The 18,362-nt window shown below is 44.0% G+C and overlaps 1 protein-coding gene and 3 pseudogenes across 1 annotated transcript in view; 3 read left to right on the forward strand and 1 right to left on the reverse strand.

Annotated features, from left to right (window-relative positions):
• The window catches only part of LOC120318249, a 227,066-nt pseudogene that overhangs the window by 155,115 nt on the left and 53,589 nt on the right, over positions 1-18,362 (reverse strand).
• LOC120318230 (zinc finger protein 84-like) overlaps positions 1-18,362 on the forward strand; it is a 52,477-nt gene that overhangs the window by 651 nt on the left and 33,464 nt on the right. The window contains exon 2 of the mRNA XM_039365655.1: positions 1,069-1,106. The gene's annotated coding sequence lies outside the window, so the exon portion shown is untranslated. The remainder of the gene's footprint in view (positions 1-1,068; positions 1,107-18,362) is intronic.
• LOC120318216 lies at positions 1,088-14,371 on the forward strand (annotated as a pseudogene).
• On the forward strand, positions 1,411-4,109 carry LOC120318227 (annotated as a pseudogene).

The following is an 18,362-nucleotide window of genomic DNA, read 5'->3' on the forward strand; positions in this document are numbered from 1 at the left end:
TGCCACATGGAGAGTTTGTGTTTAGATGATGGCACCCCTTCAAAATTGGAGGGGCTGTCACATAGAAGAGAGGATTGACCTGTGCGCCAAAGTGTCATAGAGCAGAACAAGAAGTAACAGATGGAGTCTAGAATTAGGAGAAAGTTCCTGTCAGTGAGAACAATTAATGAAACAGCTTCCCTCCAGACATTGTGGGTGTTTCATCACTGGAGGTTTTTAAGAAGAGATTGGACAGCCATTTGTCAAGAATAATATAGGATTTCCTACCTAAGCAGGGGATTGGACTAGAAGACGTCCAAGGTCCCTTCAACTCTCATTATTCTCTTGTAGACCTGTTGTTTTCTTGGCAACAATGTCAGACTGAAACTGCCACTATTTTTTCTGGGATTTTTATTTTTTTAACTTCTATTTATAGCTAACACGCACAGTATTTCCTATTGGCACCCCATACTTGTATTAATGAGGTTCAGCTGTGCTTAAGCCAGCACTTCTGAAAGAATAGCTACAGAAGAAGGATGTTCAGTTGTATAAGTAGTCCTCATTTACCACTTCTTCTCTGGGCCTATGATTATGAAAATGCAGGAAAAGGGAGTTGCACCAATTCAGATTTTGCCAATTGTTACCTGTTTATGGTGGCTGCAGTATCCCACATTCATGATCCTCATCTGTGACCTTCTCAGCTAGCTTCTTACAAGCAAAATTAATGGGTATATTGGCAGGAAATTACAAGCCACAGTCATGTGAAATTGCCTTTAACGACCATGGTGATTTGCTTAGCAAGTGCAGAGGAACAGATGTATGTTGGCACTATCATGCTAACATCATACTTAATGTTTGAGCCGCTTAATGACACAGATGTCAGTCCCAATTGCAGTCATTAAATGAGGAGTACTTCAATTGGGATTTCAGCAGAGGGATTGTGGAGAGTAGTTTTTGCCCTTCTTTGTGGTCAAGGAGTTCCATGTGCAAATCTTGCAGAGGCTTTAGGCATCATTTCATCATTTAAAGCCCCCACACCTCTAAAAATTAGCTCAGAAGATTTGATAGTAATCTTCTTTTCTTTTTCAGGCTGAAAACATGAATTTTCCACATAGATATAATTATAGGTATGTGTATTTATATTACTTTTTCCATACATCTACAATTGTATGCTCTATACCTCAGACATGCAGATTTATTTTATGATAACCCTTAGCAGTGCTTAGAATTTATGGTTGATGCAAGTGAGGAGAATTTCCTGATCGAACGGATATCTGAAGTTGGATCTCTGGAATGTCCAATGAATCATAATTAATGTAAGAGGTTAGCATTGTGGTATGTTTGCTTTTTAAATATAATGTATATTTTTTTTCCTTTTTTCATCTGCAAGCATTGTATAAACAAACTTACACTTTTCTTTGAATCTTACAGACAAAGAGGATGGCAATAAGAGCACTCTGGAGAAGTGAGAATAACTTTTGAAAAGGAAAGCAAATCAAGCCAGAAATCAAAATATTTTCAATTTCCTTCAGAAAATTACACAATTCTCCCATCCCAACAGGCGAAAGGCAAGAGAAAATCAAGAAGAAATTTCAGGCTGGAAATAGTGGAGTGTGCGGAACACAAGGATAGATTACGTGACAAGGTGAAGGGGATCATTTTTCCGTTCAGAAAAATAGGGAAATATCTGAAAGTCTGTGGGGAAGAAAAGGTCAATTGGATACTCAAATAGGGCAGACAGAAATGCAGAACTCCCAATGGGAGGAAAAAAACAGGTGAAATCAAAGAACCACTAAACAAAGGACCACACACATTTTTTACTTCCTCCAGCATATCAGTGGATTGCAAAAGTATAGGTGATTATGTACAAAGGATCGAAACTGGAATAAAGGCATACAAATGCTACTAATGTAACAAAATCTTTGGTCAGAATATCTCCTTTCCACACAGGACAGATGCCCTATAAGTGCTCCCAATGTGGTAAATGCTTTACCAAGCAAAATAATTCACACAGGAGAGAAACCATAGGAGTGTCCAGTTTGTGAAAAAAAGTTCCCCTGTAAATTACTATCTGGTGAAACACCAGATGACTCACACAGGAGAGAAACCCTTTGAATGTTCAGATTGTGGGAAATCTTTCACTCGGAATTACAACCTGGTGAGACATCAGAGGACCCACACAGGAGAGAAACCCTTTCAATGTCCTGATTGTGGGAAAAGTTTCAGTCAGAATTCCAGCCTGGTGAAGCACCAGAAGACTCACACAGGAGAGAAACCCTTTGAATGTCCTGATTGTGGGAAATGTTTCAGTGTCAGTTCCAACCTGGAGAAACACCAGATGACTCACACCGGAGAGAAACCCTTTGAATGTCCTGAGTGTGGGAAATCTTTCATACATAATTCCAGTCTGGTGAGCCACCAGAGGACGCACACTGGAGAGAAACCGTATGAGTGTGCACTCTGTGGGAAAAGTTTCAGTGGATATTCCAACCTAGTGAACCACCAGAGGACTCATACAGGAGAGAAACCATATGAGTGTTCAGTTTGTGGGAAAAGTTTTATTAGAAATTCTGAACTAGTATACCACCAGAGGACTCACACAGGAGAGAAACCTTGTGAATGTCCAGTTTGTGGGAAAAGTTTCACTCGCAATTCCCACCTGGTGACACACCAGAGGACTCACACAGGAGAGAAACCCTTTGAATGTCCTGATTGTGGGAAAACTTTCAGTCAGAATTCCCACCTTGTGACACATCAGATGACTCACACAGGAAAGAAAACCTTTGAATGTCCTGAATGTGGGAAATCTTTCATACGCTATTCCATCCTGGTTATACACCAGAGGACTCACACAGGAGAGAAACCCTTTGAATGTCCTGATTGTGGGAAACGTTTCAGTTTCAGTTCCAGTCTGTTGAGACATCAGAGGACTCACACAGGAGAGAAACCCTTTGAATGTCTGGATTGTGGGAAACGTTTCAGTTTCGGTTCCAACCTGGTAAGACATCAGAGGACTCACACAGGAGAGAAACTCTTTGAATGTTCTGATTGTGGGAAAAGTTTCAGTCACAATTCCACCCTGGTGATACACCAGAGAACTCACACAGGAGAGAAACCCTTTGAATGTCCTGATTGTGGGAAAAGTTTCAGTCAGAATTCCAGCCTGGTGATACACCAGAAGACTCACACAGGAGAGAAACCCTTTGAATGTCCTGATTGTGGGAAATCTTTCATACGCTATTCCAGCCTGGTGATACACCAGAGGACTCACACAGGAGAGAAACCCTTTGAATGTCCTGATTGTGGGAAACGTTTCAGTTCCAACCTGGTGAGACACCAGAGGACTCACACAGGAGAGAAACCCTTTAAATGTTCGGACTGTGGGAAATCTTTCATACGGTATTCCAGCCTGGTGATACACCAGAGGACTCATAAAGGAGAGAAACTCTTTGAATGTCCTTAATGTGGGAAAAGTTTCAGTTCTTGTTCGGACTGTGGGAAATCTTTCATACGCTATTCCAGCCTGGTGATACACCAAAGGACTCACACTGGAGAAAAGCACTTTGAATGTCCTGATTGTGGGAAAGGTTTCAAGAAAAGTTCTAACCTGGTAAACCACCACAGAATTCAAAAAGGAGAGAAGCCATATGAGTTCCAGTTTGTGTGAAAGGTTTCATTGCAAATTTTCACCTGGGGAAACACCAGAGGACTCACACAGGAGAGAAACCCTTTGAATGTCCTGATTGTGGGAAATCTTTCAATGTGAATTTCAACCTGGTGAGACGTCATAGGACGCATACAGGAGAGAAACTGTAAAAGTGTCCAGATTTTGGAAAAGATATCAATATTAGTTACACAGGGGACAAACATTTGAAATATCCAATCTGTGAACGATTCGTCAGGTGTAAATCATCTCTTATTGCACACAAGGAAGTGCACATGAAGCAAACAATGATGAGTTTAGAGAAATCTTGAATTTCATTTCTGATTTTCCATTGAGAGTATAGGTGAGAAATTGACTATCGTATTTTCCGGCGTATAAGACGACTGGGCTTATAAGACGACCCCCAACTTTTCCAGTTAAAATATAGAGTTTGGGCAATACTCACCGAATAAGACTACCCCTCTTCCAACGCACACCAAATAAAAATTAAAAAACATCAGATTTGATTTCAATATGGTAATTTTAATTCAAATGCTTATGACATGCAGGTACTTAGCAGAAAAACTGTCACTTATAAACATAAGGCTGTCATCAAACATAAACATAAAACAGTGCAAGTGGATTAAACTTTTCCTAATTCACTCTAAAGCTGAAAGGAAGGATAAGACAATAAACCCATGGGAGCTGCCATGCTGTTTGTTTTTTAAGCTGTCAACCAAACTGGAACTGATGATAGGAGGAAGATAACAAACAATAGAAAGAGCAAGGGCCGGGCAAGTCCCTGCTTGTATTTACTGCAACTTTCTCGGTCCCCGCCTATCTTTCTGAAATATACACATGCACGCACACACACATGCCTCCTTTCCCTCCTCCCTCTCCCTCCAATCCTTCCCTCCCACCCCGATTTCCAGCTCGGAAAGTGCAAAGCAGCGAGAAGCGTGTGCACATACATACACGCGCGTGCGCGCGCCTCCTTTCCCTCCTCCCTCTCCCTCCAATCCTTCCCCCCACCCCAATTTCCAGCTCAGAAAGTGCAAAGCAGCGAGAAGTGTGTGTGCACATGCGCGCGCATGCGCGCCTCCTTTCCCTCCTCCCTCTCCCTCCAATCCTTCCACCCAGATTTCCAGCTCGGAAAGTGCAAAGCAGCGAGCAAAAAGCACTGCAAACCACACGCCTGCCAGAAGCATGCGTGCACACACACACACACACACGCCTCCTTTCCCTCCTCCCTCTCCCTCCAATCCTTCCCTCCCACCCCGATCTCCAGCTCGGAAAGTGCAAAGCAGCGAGGAGACAGATTGAGACCCACAGGCATTTACCAGCCTGTGACTTCAAGTTAGCAAAAAGCAGCTGCAAACCACACGCCTGCTAGAGGTGAGCCGCGGGGACGGATTGCTGAAACAAACAGCTTAGAGTTTAATTGCTCTCCCCACCGCCACTCTACCCATTTTTGAGCGAGGGGGGGGGAGAGAAAACTTGATGAGTAATATACTAAACCACATGTGTAAAGGAATAAAATAGAATACCCGTATTTTCCGGCGTATAAGACGACTCGGCGTATAAGACGACCCCGAACTTTTGAGGTTTTTGTGGCTTAGAAAGTTGCCTTATACGCCGGAAGATACGGTACTTCAATTCTGGCTTGATTCTTTTTAGTCAACAGATCTCAGGATTAGATCTGAAGATGGAGAGAAAAATATGGAAAATATTAGTTTGATATAGACTAACTACCTATTTCTGATTATCAGCAGTAATTTCTGGATGTTTCTGTTTGCAGAAGTTGTGAAATTCCCCAACTAGTGTACAGTTAGTCCTTGGGATACAATTGTAATGGCACCTACCAATTATTGTTGGGAGCATGCTTTGCTTAACTATAACTTTAGGTGTAGAGAAAAAAATATGGAAATTGTTAACTTCATAAAGGTTAATGACTTGTTTCTGATTATCAGCAGAGGTTTCTGGCTGTTTCCTTTTATAGAACTTATAGAATTCCTCAAACAGGGTTGCAGGTGTTTCCATCACTGGAGGGTTTTAAGAAAAGAAGAGACAGCCACCTACCTAAAATGGTATATTCTGATTGCTTGAGCAGGGGATTGGACGAGAAGACCTCTAATGTCCCTTCCAGCTCTATTCTGATTGATTGATTGAATTAATTGCAGAGCAGAAATAAATACTAATTAAATTTCAATATACAAAGTAGACACATTAAAACTGACACAAGGAAACTAGCAGAATAATACCCCCCCCCAAAAAACTACTTTTACAATAATAATAGACCCCACAAAACGTACTAACACTATGTGATTAACAAAACTGAGCGAAATAAAAGACACCCCAAAGGCAGAGGAGCTGCTACACAGGGCCAGGCCAGAAGCCACCAGTCCCCAATCAGGAACGCTCCATTTCCTGAACAGAAATGTCTAAAGCTCAGATTGAAAGATGAAAAAGGTCCGTTATCTGGAGAGTAAGGGGGAGCCGATTGCAAAAAGGTTGGACTGGATCTTGAAAACTGCAGCCTTGAATTTTCTGTTGGGAGCAGCAGGAAGAGGTCAAATGGGTGGATTCTGTGGGGAGGAAGAAGATCCAGGTGGGTGTACTGGTAAATGCACCACAGTAGAGACTGGGAAATGCTCAGTTCCAGTTCTGCCTTACCTGCTAAGCCATCTATACAACTTTGGCCAATCCTACCAGGCCTATGCCTAAGCAAGAAAGGAGGAATCCACTTGACTTGAAGGCATCAAAAACAAATATCCAGTGTAAGGCTCAGGGGCGCTGGATGGAAAGTCACGAGTTCTAATTTAGTGTTAGCTTAGGCATGAAGACTCCTTTCAGGAGCTATGGATTATTGAGAGGCAAAAAGTATATCTTGAGAGGTAGGCAGGCTGTCTGGGAGTCATTTACTCTCTAAATTACACTATGCCACACAGGAAGTGCTTTGTATGCGATCATCAGTTCTTGAATGAAAAGGGAATCAATGAAATATACATTGGGGTTCTTTTATTCCAGATCCCTCCATGCAACAGAGCTTAGAGCCAATAGCTGAAATGGCCACTATCATCATCCATACCTTATAAGACCTGCATGAAAAATGGCAGTGCAAGGTGTCCTAAAAAGTTTAGCCTGGTGATCAGTCGGCCATGCACTTTGGCGGGATATTCTCTTCTTCCCTTTTGTTTTCTTTTTAAAAAATGTAGTTTTGAAACATTTCTTCTACCATATATAGACAATTGGCCCCTCTTTCTTAGGTCGTTTTTTAGGCCGTGCTGCATATTTTTCCCTCTCTGTGACCTAATGGAGGCTTCTGTGCAAGGAAATTTACAGACGCATATGGCATTTAGCATTCAGCAGATGTAAAATTTCCTCCTTCAGGAATGAAGCTTCATCGTGGGTGCTGTTGGATGCAGCCCTGGCTGGCAGGAGTGAAGATGGCTCTCCTATAGCATCTCACCTGATGGTGCTGCCCTGTCCTAAATCCTTGGGAGCCACAGGAATATCAGTCATAAAGTTTTGGGGTGTAGAACCGTTTTGATCTCCACTGACAGTCACCCCTAAGAAAACGCAGGAATCTTTACATTGGCTTTCTGCTAACTCGTCCATCCAAAGTTTTGCCCTAGGCGCTTGCCTGGGAATAATCTAAGTCAGACATGTCAAACACAAGGCCTGGGGTCCGGATGCGGCCCGCGAAGTGGTTTCATGTGGTCCACGAAGCTATCCTCTCTCTTAGGCCTAGTACTCTTCAATATCTTCATAAGTGATTAAGATGAAGGGAGAGAAGGGCGGAATAGCCAAACCTGGAACACTGGGCCCTTTAGAGCAAAATGCAATTCAGTGGTGAAAAAAATGAGGTTTTACACTTAGGCATGAAAAACCAAACACAGACCTATAGAAGAGGTTGGAGATCTCCCAACAGCAGTAACTGTGAGAGGATCTGTGATTCCCAGTAGACAATCACCTAAGTATGAGCTAGCAATGAAAAAGTGAGTGCAGTCCTGCTCTGCATCACCAGGATAGTATCAAGATCACATGGAGTGTTAGTACTGAATTAATGCTACACTTAAAATACTGCATCCAGGTTTGGCCACAATAATAAAAAAAAGATGCTGAGACTCTAGAAAGAGTGCAGAAAAGAGCAACAATGATATTTAGTGGACTGAATGCTAAAACATCAGATGAGCGGTTGGAGGAACTGGATATCTGTAATTTGACGCAGAGAAGGACTAAGGGTGACCTGATAGCAGTCTTTCAGTATTTGAGGGGCTGACACATTAAGAGGGGGTCAACCTATTCCCCAAAGTGCCTGAAAGCAGTTAAAAGAACTGAAGGGAGAAATATCAAAAAAAGATGCAACCGAAAATTAAGGGGAAAGTTCCTGTCCATGAAACCAATTAACCAGTGGAACAGCTTCCCTCTAAAAGTTGCAAGTGCGCCATCCGTGGAGGCTTTTGAGAGGAGACTGGACAGCCATTTGGCCAGAATGGTGTAAGTAAGGTCTTTGCTTGGAGAGTTACAACTCTTAGTCTGCATTTCTGTTTGAACTTCACACACTTCTAGGGCTCAGCCTGCAGCTAATCTTTGCAAACTAAGAAGCATCGTCACTTTTCGCTGTTTCACTTGGCTCAGTTGCAAAGGACGGTCGCTGGGAGGCGGAAACGACCGGAGAGCAGATATATCAGCGAAAACCTCTCTAGACGCCAAAGGCCGAGACGAGACAAGCGAGACTTCCGGCCTCCTATCGCGAGATGACGGTCAGCTAGGCAGCGTCTGCGACTAGAAAGGGGCATCTGTGGTGGAGGGAAGAGGAGCTGCAACCATCGAGTACTGCATTGCTAGAAAGGATGGGAGGCGAGGAGAAGATCAGAGTAACTACCTTTTCCGGATCACCCAGGAGAGAAAGGTGGCGTGGGGGGGGGCGCTTTTGTGCTCTTCCCAGGTTCGAAGCAGCAGCTGGAAGGTGAGTCGAGGGCGGGTCGGAGGAGAAGCCGGGAGCAAGTCGGGCTGCTCGGTTAGGACGTTGCCCACCGCTGTACATCCGTGACGGTCGCAGCATCCCAGCCTCGCGATCCCCGTTTGGGGCTTTCCCAGCCAGCTTCTCCTAAGCAAAATCCCTGGAGAGGCTGGCAAGAGGTTGCAAGTCGCAGTCACGTGAAATTGCCTTCAACGACCCAGAGCGACTCGCTTAAGGCCTGCAGAGGAACAGCCCCCCTCCTGCCCCGCAGCCCCCCTCCTCTTGGCGCAGCCCGGCTCCCAGCGTGGGGGCTCCCGGCGTTTCCCGGAAGGTTGGGCACCGCCGTTCCCACGTTCCCCTGTGGCCTCCCATTGCCTGGAGAGGAGGAAGGGGAAGAGGACGGGGGAGCTCAGAGGGAGCGTGGCTGGAAGCGAGGGCGGGAACCTTGCTAGGAGGAGGCCAGGGGCGTCTGGAAGGCGGGCGAGTGAGACCCGAGAGGCGTCCAGGTGGTCTTGGCCGATGGGCAGCCCTGTCCAGGTGGGCTTCCTTTGGGATGGAGCTCCTGAATCTGCCTCTCTTACATTCCCTTTCTGGTGACTGATGCCTCCCTGTTTCTCTCTGCCCTTGTCAGGGAACAGACCTGTCTGGAGTTTTTCAATTTAAATATTTAGTTCTTTTACGGTCTGAATAATCTACCCTGAAAAAGAAGCTTTTCACTGGTTTTTACAAACAGCTTTCCAAAGAGATCAAGGGGGTTGTGTGATAATATTCAGAAAGATAACAGAATTTCTGGTCAAGGGACAGGCCTGGGAGCTCCAATTACTCCCTGCAGGGCCTTTTGTGGAAGAGAGACTGGTGTGCAGAAGAGCCAGTTTATTGTTTGGGCTGCAGAGGCTTCAGTTGTGGGACTAAAATGCCGCATGGAGAGTTTGTGTTTAGATGATGGCACTCTTTCAAAATTGGAGGGGCTGTCACATAGAAGAAAGGATTGACCTGTGCGCCAAAGTGTCATAGAGCAGAACAAGAAGTAACAGATGGAGTCTAGAATTAGGAGAAAGTTCCTGTCAGTGAGAACAATTAATGAAACAGCTTCCCCCCAGATGTTGTGGGTGTTTCATCACTGGAGGTTTTTAAGAAGAGATTGGACAGCCATTTGTCAAGAATAATATAGGTTTCCTATCTAAGCAGTGGGTTGGACTAGAAAACGTCCAAGGTCCCTTTCAACTGTCATTATTCTCTTGTGGGCCTGTTGTTTTCTTGGCAACAATATCAGACTGAAACTGCCACTATTTTTTTCTTGGATTTTTATTTTTTTACTTCTATTTATAGCTAACAAGCATGGTATTTCCGATTGGCATCCCATACTTGTATTAATGAGGTTCAGCTGTGCTTAAGCCAGCACTTCTGAAAGAATAACTATGGAAGACCTTTCAGGATGTTCAGTTGTATAAGTTGTCCTCATTTACCACTTCTTCTCTGGGCCTATGATTATGAAAATGCAGGAAAAGGGAGTTGCACCAATTCAAATGCTGCCAACTGTTGCACGTTTATGGTGTTTGCAGTATCCTACATTCATTATCCCCATCTGTGACCTTCCCAGCTAGCTTCTTACAAGCAAAATCAGGGGGTATACTTGCAGGAAATTGCAAGCCACAGTCATAAGAAATTGCCTTTAACAACCCATGGTGATTTTCTTAACAAGTCCAAGGGAACAGATGTAAGTTGACACTATCATGTTAACATACTTAATGATCAGGCTGCTTAATGACACAGACGCCAGTCCCAATTGCAGTCATTAAATGAGGAGTACTTCAATTAGGATGTCAGCAGAGGGATTGTGGAGAACAGTTTTTGCCCTTCTTTTTTAGCTGAAGACTTCCATGTGCAAATCTTGCAGAGGCTTTAGGCATCATTTCATCATTTAAAGCCCCCACACCTCTAAAAATTAACTCAGAATGTTTGACAGTAATCTTCTTTTCTTTTTCAGGTTGAAAACATGAATTTTCCACATAGATATAATTATAGGTATGTGTATTTATATTACTCTTTCCATATATCTGCAATTGTATAATCTATACCCCAGACTTCCAGATATATTTTATGATAACGCATAGCAGCACTTATAGTTTATAGTTGATGCAAGTCAAGGGAATTTCATGATTTAAGGGATATTTGAATCTCTGGAATGTCTGATAAATCATAATTGATGTAAGAGGTTAGCATTGTGGTATGTTTGCTTTTTAAATGTATATTTTTTCCTTTTTTCACATCTGCAAATTGTATAAACAATTAAACTTACATTTTTCTTTGAATCATGTAGACAAAGAGGATGGCAATAAGAGCACTCCGGAGAAGTGAGAATAACTTTTGAAAAGGAAAGCAGATCAAGCCAGAAATCAAAATATTTTCCATTTCCTTCAGAAAATTACACAATTCTCCTAACCCAGCAGGCGAAAGGCAGGAGAAAATCAAGAAGAGAATTCAAGCTGGAAATAGTAGAGTATGCGGAACACAAGGATAGGTTATGTGACAAGGTGAAGGGGATCATTTTTCCGTTCAGAAAAAGAGGAAAACATCTGGAAGTCAGTGGGGAAGAAAAAGAGGAAAACATCTGGAAGTCAATTGAATACTCAAATAAGGCAGACAGTAATGCAGAACTCCCAATGAGAGGAAGAAAACAGTAGGTGCAATCAATGCACCACTAAACAAGGAACCACACACATTTTCGACTTCCTCCAGCATATCAGTGGATTGCAAAAGAATAGGTGATTATGTAGAAGAGGATCCAAATTGGAAAAATGGCATACAAATGCTACTAATGTAACAAAATCTTTGGTCAGAATATCTCCTTTGTGGTTCATAAAAGGACCACACAGGACAGATGCCCTATAAGTACTCACAATGTGGTACATACTTTACGAAGCAAAATAATTTACACAGGAGAGAAACCACAGGAGTGTCCAGTTTGTGAAAAAAAGTTCCCCTGTAAATTACTATCTGGTGAAACACCAGATGTCTCACACTGGAGAGAAACCCTTTGAATGTCCTGATTGTGGGAAAAGTTTCAGTTGGAATTCCAGCCTGGTGAGCCACCAGAGGACTCACACAGGAAGGAAACAGTATAAGTGTCCACTTTGTGGGAAATGTTTCAGTCAGAATTCCCATCTGGTGAACCACCAGAAGATTCATACAAGAGAGAAACCATATGAGTGTCCAGTTTGTGGGAAAAGTTTTATTAGAAATTCCGACCTAGTAAAACACCAGAGGACTCACACAGGAGAGAAACCCTTTGAATGTCCGGATTGTGGGAAATGTTACAGCCAGAGTTCCAGTCTGGTGACACACCAGAGAACTCACACAGGAGAGAAACCCTTTGAATGTCCGGTTTGTGGGAAAAATTTCATTGTAAGTTCCCACCTGGTGAACCACCAGAGGACTCACACAGGAGAGAAACCCTTTGAATGTTCTCATTGTGGGAAATGTTACAGCCAGAATTCCCATTTGGTGAGTCATCAGAGAACTCACACAGGAGAGAAACCTTGTGAATGTCCAATTTGTGGGAAACATTTCAGTCAAAATTCCAGCCTGGTGAGTCATCAGAGAACTCACACAGGAGAGAAACCCTTTCAATGTCCTGATTGTGGGAAACGTTTCAGTCAGAATTCCAGCCTGGTGAAACATCAGAGGACTCACACAGGAGAGAAACCCTTTGAATGTCCTGATTGTGGGAAACGTTTCCGGGAGAATTCCCACCTGGTGACTCATCGAAGAAATCACACAGGAGAGAAACCCTTTGAATGTCCTGATTGTGGGAAACGTTTCATTCAGAATTCCAGCCTGGTGATACATCAGAGGATTCACACAGGAGAGAAACCTTTTGAGTGTCCAATTTGTGGGAAAACTTTCAATCAAAATATCACCTTGGTTTTCCACCAGAGGACTCACACAGGAGAGAAACCCTTCGACTGTCCTGATTGTGGGAAAAGTTTCAGTCAGAATTCCAACCTGGTGACGCATCAGACGACTCACACAGGAGAGAAACCCTTTGAATGTCTGGATTGTGGGAAATCTTTCAGCCACAATTCCAGCCTGGTGATGCACCAGAGGACTCACACAGGAGAAAAGCCCTTTGAATGTCCTGATTGTGGGAAAAGTTTTATTAGAAATTCCGACCTAGTAAAACACCAGAGGACTCACACAGGAGAGAAACCCTTTGAATGTCCGGATTGTGGGAAATGTTACAGCCAGAGTTCCACTCTGGTGACACACCAAAGGACTCACACAGGAGAGAAACCCTTTGAATGTACTGATTGTGGGAAATCTTTCATAAAGAATTCCAGCCTGGTGATACATCAGAGGACTCACACAGGAGAGAAACCCTTTGAATGTCCTGAATGTGGGAAAAGTTTCAGTCTACATTCCAACCTGGTGAAACACCAGTGGACTCACATAGGAGAGAAACCCTTTGAATGTCCTGATTGTGGGAAAGGTTTCAGTGAGAATTCCAGCCTGGTGATACACCAGAAGACTCACACAGGAGAGAAACCCTTTAAGTGTTCGGATTGTGGGAAATCTTTCATACGCTATTCCAGCTTGGTGATACACAAGAGGACTCACACAGGAGAGAAACCCTTTGAATGTCCTGATTGTTGGAAACGTTTCAGTTTCAGTTCCAACCTGGTGAGACACCAGAGGACTCACACAGGAGAGAAACCCTTTAAATGTTCAGATTGTGGGAAATCTTTCATACGCTATTCCAGCCTGGTGATACACCAGAGGACTCACACAGGAGCAAAACCCTTTGAATGTCCTTAATGTGGGAAAAGTTTCAGTTCCTGTTGTAACCTTGTGATACACCAAAGGACTCACACTGGAGAAAAGCACTTTGAATATCCTGATTATGGGAAAGGTTTCAAGAAAAGTTCTAACCTGGTAAACCACCAGAGGATTCAAAAAGGAGAGAAGCCATATGCGTGTCCAGTTTGTGTGAAAGGTTTCATTGCAAATTCTCACCTGGGGAAACACCAGAGGACTCACACAGGAGAGAAACCCTTTGAATGTCCTGATTGTGGGAAATCTTTCATACACTATTCCAGCTTGGTGATACACCAGAGTACTCAAAGGAGAGAAACCCTTTAAATGTCCTGATTGTGGGAAATCTTGTGTGAATTTCAACCTGGTGAGACATCAAGAGGACGCATACAGGAGAGAAACCGTAAAAGTGTCCAGATTTTGGAAAAGATATCAGTATTAGTTACACAGGGGACAAACATTTGAAATATCCAATGTGTGAACGATTCGTCAGGTGTAAATCATCTCTTATTGCACACAAGGAAGTGCACATGAACCAAACAATGATGAGTTTAGAGAAATCTTGAATTTCATTTCTGATTTTCCATTGAGAGTATAGGTGAGAAATTGACTACTTCAATTCTGGCTTGATTCTTTTTAGTCAACAGATCTCAGGATTAGACCTGAAGGTGGAGAGAAAAATATGGAAATTGTTAATTTCATAAAGGCTAATGACTTGATTCTGATTATCAGCAGAGGTTTCTGGCTGTTTCCTTTTATAGAACTTATGGAATTCCTCAAACAGGGTTGCAGGTGTTTCCATCACTGGAATGTTTTAAGAAAAGAGTGCACAGCCACCTACCTAAAATGGTATATTCTGATTGCATCAGCAGCGAATTGGACGAGAAGACTTCTAATGTCCCTTCCAGCTCTATTCTGATTGATTGATTGAATTAAGTGCAGAGCAGAAATAAATACTAACTGAATTTCAATATACAAAGTAGACACATTAAAACTGACACAAGGAAACTAGCAAAATAACCCCCCCCCCAAAAAAACCTACTTTTACAATAATAACAGACCCCACAAAACGTACTAACACTGTGATTAACAAAACTGAGCGAAATAAAAGACACCCCAAAGGCAGAGGAGCTGCTACACGGCCAGGCCAGAAGCCACCAGTCCCCAATCAGAGGAACAATCCATTTCCTGAACAGAAAAGTCTAAAGCTCAGATTGAAAGATGAAGAGTAAGGGGGATAGTAAGGAGAGTAAGGGGGAGCCGAGTTCAAAGAGGTTGGACTGGATCTTGAAAACTGCAGCGTTGAATTTTCTGTTGGAGAAGCAGGAAGAGGTCAAATGGGTGGATTCTGTGGGGAGGAAGAAGATCCAGGTGGGTGTGCTGGTAAAGGCACCAGGGTAGAGACTGGGAAATGCTCAGTTCCAGTCCCGCCTTACCTGCTAAGCCATCTGTGCAACTTTGGCCAATCCTACCAGGCCTAGGCCTAAGCAGGAATCCACTTGAGTGACTTGAAGGTATCAGAAACAAATATCCGGTATAAGGCTCAGGGGCGCTGGATGGAAAGCCGCGAGTTCTAATTCAGTGTTAGCTTAGGCATGAAGACTTCCAGAAGCTATGGAATATTGAGAGGCAAAAAGTATGTCTCGGGAGATAGGCAGGCAGTCTGGTGGACATTTACCCTGTAAATTACACTATGCCACACTGGAAGTGCTTTGCATGCGATCATCAGTTCTTGAATGAAAAGGGAATCAATGAAATATACGTTGGGGTTCTTTTATTCCAGATTCCTCCATGCAAGAGAGCTCAGAGCTAATAGCTGAAATGGCCACTATCACCATCCATACCTTATTAGACCTGTATGAAAAATGGCAGTGCAAGGTGTCCTAAAAAGTTTAGCCTGGTGATCAGTTGGCCATGCACTTTGGTGGGATATTCTCTTCTTCCCTTTTGTTTTCTTTTTAAAATGTAGTTTGGAAACATTTCTTCTACCATATATAGACAATCGATCCCTCTTTCTTAGGTCCCGTTTTCTAGGCCCTGCTGCGTATTTTTCCCTCTCTGTGACCTAATGGAGACTTCCTGTGGAAGGAAATTTACAGACGCACATGGCATTTAGCATTCAACAGATGTAAAATTTCCTCCTTCAGGAATGAAGCTTCATGGTGGGTTCTGTTGGATGCAGCCCTGGCTGGCAGGAGTGAAGATGGCTCTCCTATAGCATCTCACCTGATGGTGCTGCCCTGTCCTAAATCCTTGGGAGCCACAGGAATATCAGTCATAAAGTTTTGGGGTGTAGAACCGTTTTGATCTCCACTGAGAGTCACCCCTAAGAAAACGCAGGAATCTTTACATCAGCTTTCTGCTAACTCGCCCATCCAAACTTTTGCCCTAGGTGCTTGCCTGGGAATAATCTAAGTCAGACATGTCAAACACAAGGCCCGGGGGTCAGATGCGGCCTGCGAAGTGGTTTCATGTGTTCCACAAAGCCATCTTGGAAACAGTGAGGGAATGGCCCCCACTGCCTTGGCCCTGGCCCAGGTCAGCTGGGAGCCAATGTACAATTTTGTGCTGCAGCTGGGCGCCCCCTTGGGGTAGTGGAGATGGGCTTGGTGCCGCAGGCGTTCGAGGGCCAGGCTGGGCATTTCACCTCTGCTGCCCAGGGTTGCCGGCAGCCTGCACCACCTTCCCCCCCCCCCCAAATGGCCTGAGAGGAACAGTGAGGCACCTCCAGTGGACCATGCCTTGGCAATTGCCCTGGTCCCACCCCCTTCAGCCAGAGACCCTCAGATCTGTCCCACTCCTGCACAGGCCCCCTTGATGCGAATGATGTAGAGCTGGCCATGCCCACTCAATAGGCCACACCCACTGTCCACGCCCACCCAGTAGGTCACACACCCCCAGGGCATCCACAATGCTGATGCTGCCCTCAATGAAATTGAGTTTGACACCCCTGATCTATCTCCTCTGGAAACTGGGAAGGCTGCTCAGACCTCCTCAGAGCAATTCTGTCCTCTAGGGAGATTTAGGCTCTGCAAGAATGAAGACAAAAAGGTATTACAGGGAGTCCTTGACATACAACCACAACTGAGCCAAAGTTTCTAAGCAAGATAGTTGTTAAGTGAGTTTTGCCCCATTTTATGGTGTTTTTTGCACAGTTGTTAAATGAATCTGGCTTCCCCATTATTTTTGCTTGTCAGAGGGTTGCAAAAAATGATCACATGACCCTACAACTGTCATAAAAACATGGCAGCTGCCAAACATCTGAATTTTATCACATGACCAAAGGGGTGCTGCAACAGTTGTAAGAATGAAAAACGGTCATAGACCACGTTTTTCATGGCCATTGTAACTTCAAACGGTCACTAAACAAATAGTTGTAAGTTGAGGACGGCCTGTAACTCCTGACTAGATGTAGTTGGGGACCAATATGGTAGCCTGCTTCCAGGTTTGTACCGTATTTCATTATTTTTATAGGATGAATTTGGCAATCATTTAGGGGCTCGACATCCAAACAAGTACAAAAGAAAATAATTCTTGGTATGATAAAAAAATATGAGATAGATGGAATCGTAACTGGCTAATCAGCAGCACTCCACATGCCATCTGCAATGGAACTAAATATATGTGGAGGACAGCATGCAGCGGGGTACCCCAAGGCTCTCTCTTAGGCCTAGTACTCTTCAATATCTTCATAAGTGATTAAGATGAAGGGAGAGAAGGGGGGAATAGCCAAACCTGGAACACTGGGCCCTTTAGAGGAAAATGCAATTCAGTGATGAAAAAAATGAGGTTTTACACTTGGGCATGAAAAACCAAACACACACCTATAAAAGAGTTTGGATATCTCCCAACAGCAGTAACTGTGAGAGGATCTATGATTCCCAGTGGACAATCACCTAAGTATGATCTAGCAATGTGATGCAGCAGCAGAAAAAGTGAGTGCAGTCCTGCTCTGCATCACCAGAAGGATAGTGTCAAGATCATATGGATTACTGCTGCACTTAAAATACTGCATGCAGGTTTGGGCACGATAAAAAAGATGTTGAGACTCTAGAAAAAGTGCAAAAAAGAGCAACAAAGATATTTAGTGGACTGAATGCTAAAACATCAGATGATCGGTTGTGTCTAATTTGACACAGAGAAGGACTAAGGGTGACCTGATAGCAGTCTTTCAGTATTTGAGGGGCTAACACATTAAGAGGGGGTCAACCTATTCCCCCATGTGCCTGAGAGCAGTAAAAGAAGTAACCGAAGGGAGACTTATCAAAAAAAGATCCAACCGAGAATTAAGGGGAAGGTTCCTGTCCGTGAAACCAATTAATCAGTGGAACAGCTTCCCTCTAAACGTTGCGAGTGCTCCATCCGTGGAGGTTTTTGAGAGGAGACTGGACAGCCATTTGTCCAGAATGGTGTAAGTAAGGTCTTTGCTTGGAGAGTTACAACTCTTAGTCTGCATTTCTGTTTGAACTTCACACACTTCTAGGGCTCAGCCTGGAGCTAATCTTTGCAAACTAAGAAGCATCGTCACTTTTCGCTGTTTCACTTGGCTCAGTTGCAAAGGACGGTCGCTGGGAGGCGGAAACGACCGGAGAGCAGATAAATCAGCGAAAACCTCTCTAGACGCCAAAGGCCGAGACGGGACAAGCGTGACTTCCGGCCTCCTATCGCGAGATGACGGTCAGATAGGCAGCATCTGCGACTAGAAAGCGGCATCTCCAGGGGTGGAGGGAAGAGGAGCTGCAACCATCGAGTACTGCATTGCTAGAAAGGAAGGGAGATGAGGAGAAGATCAGAGCAACTTCCTCTTCCGGATCGCTCAGGGGAGGAAGGAGGCGTGCCGGGAGGCTTTTGTGCTCTTCCCAGGGTCGAAGCAGCAGCTGGAAGGTGAGTCGAGGGCGCGTCGGAGGAGAAGCCGGGAGCAGGTCGGGCTGCTCGGTTCAGACGTTGCCCATCGCTGGGGAG

Source organism: Crotalus tigris, unplaced genomic scaffold (genome assembly GCF_016545835.1).
Source record: "Crotalus tigris isolate CLP2741 ecotype Arizona unplaced genomic scaffold, ASM1654583v1 scf7180000020145.1122116, whole genome shotgun sequence".
Lineage (NCBI taxonomy): Eukaryota > Metazoa > Chordata > Lepidosauria > Squamata > Viperidae > Crotalus > Crotalus tigris.